The sequence below is a fragment of the Trichechus manatus genome, unplaced genomic scaffold, assembly GCF_000243295.1.
Source record: "Trichechus manatus latirostris isolate Lorelei unplaced genomic scaffold, TriManLat1.0 scaffold00061, whole genome shotgun sequence".
Taxonomy (NCBI): Eukaryota; Metazoa; Chordata; class Mammalia; order Sirenia; family Trichechidae; genus Trichechus; species Trichechus manatus.
The window spans coordinates 12,281,638-12,286,530 of NW_004443997.1; positions in this window are offsets into that span (position 1 = coordinate 12,281,638).

Sequence of the window (4,893 nt, forward strand, 5' to 3'; positions counted from 1 at the left end):
ACTTCCGTCTTTCTTTCTTCTGGCTGGGGTTTTGCACACGCTTAGGAGGGCCTGGGGGGCTCTGATGGAGGGAGGAGTAGCAGCTTGCTCAGTCCTCCCAGAAGGCAGCACCCAGCCCTGGTTGCCCGGGCAACCAGCGATACAACATTCCATTTCCTGGCTGAGGCCTGAGGAATCCACCCAGGAAGGAAAGGGAGAGGACCGTGGGGAGGGGAGCAGCCTCCGCCCCTCTGGGGGAAGCCTTAGATTCTGGATCTGAATTGGGGTGCAATTCAGACAGGGGTCTCTTGGCTAAGAATTTGCCTTGAGAGGTGCCCCAAGTATGGTCCAGCCCTGGGCTGTCACTCCCTGGAAAGGTGCTGAGGGTCTACTGCATTCCATCCAGCCCTTTGAGGTCCACACCCTGAGCTGGTGATGAGCTAACCTGCCCATGTCTCATGGGGTCCCCAGTCTGGGTAGGGCAGATAGAGGAGGGCCCTCAGTACCACCTAATGGAGATTGGCATGGAAGGGACAGGTGATCTGGACTTGGAGGTGGGGGCTACGTGCATGGGGAAGATGGGAGCGAAAGAGCTGACATAGTATCTAATTTAATCCTCGAAACAGCCCTGAAAGGGGTGGTACTAGGGAAAAACACTCAGAATAGTATAGCAAATACCTGTTGGTCTTCCGCCTGGAAAGGAACTCAAAACCAAACCTGTTGCCATCAAGTTGATTCTGACTCATAGCGACCCTGTAGGACAGAGTAGAACTGCCCTATAGGTTTCCAAGGCTGTGATCTTTACAGAAGCAGACTGCCACATCTTTCTCCCACGGAGTGGCTGGTGGGTTCGAACTGCCGACCTTTCAGTTAGCGCCGAACCCTTAACTACTGCGCCACCAGGGCTCCTTGGAAGGGAACAGCATGTGCAAAGGCCCAGAGGCAGGAAGGTGTGCCCCCCCCCCCTTGTTAGAAGGGAACAAAGGCCTGTAGGCAGGTGTGCAGAATTCTAGGACGATGGGGCAGGTCAGGGCTGGATGGGGCCAAGAAGGGGCCAGATTTGTGCTACAAGTGGCAGGCGAGGAAACTGAGGCCCAGTGGAGTTAAGTGGCTTCCCAGAGGATACCGGCTGAGAAGTGGTGGGGCCTGGTGTTTGTCTACCGCGCAGGCCTTGAGTACTGAGAATACTTGGAAGCTCGTGGCTTAGGGGAGAGGAAAAAGTCCCCACACTTGTCTTGAGAAGGCTAAAACTGTGGTTTCAGCTTTGCCATCAGCCAATCTACCCTCTCAGCCCTCAGTATTCCTCTCTGTTAAATGGGCTGTTGCCCCTTTATGGGCTCTGTCCTCCTGGGCTCCCTGCTGCCAGCTCAGCATCCTGACAGTCTCAGTCCCCACCTCCTGGGGGTGGGTTGGACTAGCTGCAGAGTGACAGCAGGACATGACTTCTCAGCTGGCCTTGCCCTTGGCCGCAAACCCACAGGCTCTGGAAATATCCACTGTCTCCACCCCTGTGTCTCACGCTTCAGTGGCTTCCCCCTTCCTACTTTTCCGTTCCAAGGAGCTGGTGAGGTGACCATCTGGGGGAGTAGGGCTGAGGAAGGAGGAAGCAGGAGTGTGGACTGACAGACAGACACTTGGTTTCCCAGCCGTGGGAGGAGGGAGGGGACTTAGAAGGCCCTGTTCCTCGGCAGCCAGCTTGCAGGAGGCGCTTTTGGAAATCCTGCTCGTTCCTCCCACTGCTGCCTCCTGTCCCACATGGCTCCCTGCCCAGAATCTTGCCTGCCCAGCATCACAAATGGAGCTTTGTGTTCCCAAGACAAAGAACAACTCCTCACCCCAACCTGGCCGGATCTTGGCTCAGAAGGGATCGTGCCCATTTCCCAAGAGGGGAAACTGAGGTCTAGAGATGGGCAGGTCTGTGGCACCAGAGGATGGGGTTAGAACTCCTGGTTTTGGGAGGTGAGTTGGCATAATTTGAGTCCTCATCCTAGGCACTGTTAGGGGAGAGGAAGGAAAGACGATGGCCTATTATGACAACGAGAGAGGCCAGCTTCCAGCTCTTGAAGGGAACTGAATTCTCTTTAACCCAGCAAGTGTGTTTTGAGTTTTACTTATGTGCCAAGCGGTGGGAGGCTTGGAATGAATCAGATATTGTCCCTGACATTTAGGAGATAAGATGACCATATAAATCACCATAAAACAAGGGAAGAAGACAGGTCACAGAGAGGGCCAATAGGGTGTGCGGGAGTGGGGAGGGGGGAAGGGGACAGTTGTCCATGTCTTCCCAGCACCTTGCTGAGGACTTCTCCAACGCCATGAGCAGAGCTAGTGGCGTTGCTGAACGCAGAGTTCAGAGGACCTGTGCCAATCGGCGTTCACAAGCTGGTAGGAGCAGGCTTCAGTACTCACTGCCCGTGCCCCCAGACCCAATCACCCCTCTCGGGTAAGGAGCCTTCTCTACTCCGAGTCTGTAAGCCCTGCCTGGGCCCCAGGCCAGCATCTCAGAGGAAGGGGGCCTTGGCCAGTCTCTGTGCCAGGAACGATGCCAGGTGCCTCAAACTGCTCTCTTGATTCATGGTCGAGACACCCCCTGTGAGAACAGTGAGACCCTTCCCACAGGGTACTCATGGTGCACCTTGTCCCTCTCCTGGGTGGATGGCCCCAGCAGGCTACACCGCTCTCTGGGCGGCTCTTGCCTCTCCTATCCCTCACTGGGGGGCTGACTTAAAAGACCTCAACCCCTTGCAGGTTTCAGGTCAATGCTTCTCAGACCAACAGGAAGTGGCCCGGCCATGCGTAAAATATGGGGAGTGTGGCCACAGCCCCAGGCAAACTGTGGGGTCAGACACCGGATATTTGACAGGTGACAGAGCTGGCTCCCTGGAGGTTGGGCTGGCAGAGTCGATAGCCTTGGTAATTCCTCCTGGGGAGGGGTGTTTGGGAATGTGACTTCCTGCTCAGTTCCTGAGACGCCTTGAGACAGCTGGTGGCCGTTTGGTTGGCATCCCAGGGGATCCCACAACTAGGCCCCCAGGTTCCACCAGGGGCCCTGGGGGTAGGGTGGAGCTGAATGGTTTGCCTGAGGCCTCTGCAAGCTCCCTGGAGAAAAAGGTTCAGCCAGCAACCCCCACCCAGGTTGGAGGAGGGTGCCAGACACCTGTCTTGAAGCCACAGCTACATAGCAAGTACCATTTTCCCTTTAGGTTGTACATTTACTTCGGGGAGGATCTAGGGCAACAGATAAAGATTACTGGGGTAGGGGGAAGGGGGAAGGTTTTAACTACCAGTTGAGGCCACCACTGTTCTGGATCCACCACTGGATAAGCCCTCATTCCCCACTGAAAGATGTCACAGTACTTCAAAACTTTGGGGCCTGCCCTGCTAGACCCATTTCCCAGACGGGGAAACAGAGGCCCAGGTCTCTCTGGGTCACAGGACACACCAGGCAGCGGTGAGCAAGGGAGAGAGTTTCCAGTTTCTGAATTCCTTACCAGGCTGGTGGGTGCATTGGGTGATGGGCCAAGGAGGGAGACTGGAAACAGGAGTTCGACCCTCTCTCAGAGGCTGAGCAGGGCATGTCTGGTCCTGCCGGTCTGGGTGTAGCCTCCTTCACTCATTTGGCAGGCGCCTTCCTGTTGGTGCCCAGCCCTGGGCTGACCCGATAGAGTCGGGCTCATTTCTAATCCTTCTAAGAGCTTTCAGGCAGGTAAACAACAAACCCATAGGTAGAAATAAGTGTGTGCAAGTGTCTGCCCTGGGACAGGCCCTCCCAGTCACATAATCTCATCTAAAACTTGGAAAATGTACCCACCTAGAGCTGTGGGAGTGGAGCAAAGGGAGGAAAACCATCTGTCCAGGGTGGGAGACATCCCGGAAGGCTTCCCAGAAGAGATGACATTTGAGCCATGCCAGGAAGGACAAGAATATCAAACACTTTCTGGTGCCTGTCACTTTTCTGAGACCTTAATTTGCATTACCTCAATTCTCTCTAAAGCCGGTGACGGAACAGCTATATGATCCCCATGGGACAAGTGAGAAAACCAAACAGAGACCCAGGGAGGTGAGGTGACTTGTCCAAGACCACACAGATACCAAGTGGTGGGAAGGCTTCAAACCCAGGAAGTCAAACGAATTACTAGCTGTGAGACCTGGCAAGTTATTTACCATCTCCAGAACCTCAGTTTCTCTCTCCATAAAATGGGGGTAACAGTACTTAGCCCATAGGGTTATGGTGAGGATGAAAATGAGATAACTGTGGTAAAGCGCTTAAAACAGAGCCTGGCACACAGTGTTCAAACAATTGTCAATGACTTGACGACTTCTATCATCGCTGTCGTGGCTGTTATCTTCAAGCCTCCCCTCCCCCTCCGGCCGCGGCTTCCTCCCCCGCAGAGCCAGCCCGTGACGCTGGAGCAGCCGCTTGCACAGTCTGGGTTTACTTGGAAACTAAAAGGCAAGGGAAGGGGGTGTTCGCGGCCCCTCCCTTGACTCGGAACGGACTCCAGGGAACGTGCGATTCTCTCTCTATAGCGACGTCTCCCGTCACCCGCTGAGACTGCTCCGGGACAGGGCGCGCAGGTCCGACCCGGGAGGCGGCGCGGGATGGTAGGCAGGAGAGGGCACGGGAGATGTGAAGGGGTCGCGGGGTAGGGGTGCAGGCAGGAGACAGACTGCCCTCTGAGCCCAATTCCGACGCTCCAGGAGCCAGTCGCCACACCCTTGATAACCACGAGCCCCTTCCCACCTCGCGGTCCCAGCCTCCCGCGCCTGTGGCTCCGTAGTGGGTGCGCTCGGACGCGCTGGGCTGGGGTGCCGGCAGAGGGCGCGCTAGGGGGCCCGGGGGTGGGCGGGGGACCCCACGGGAGGCGGGATTGAGAGAAGGGCCCTGGCTGCCCCCTCCCGCCCGCCCGCCAG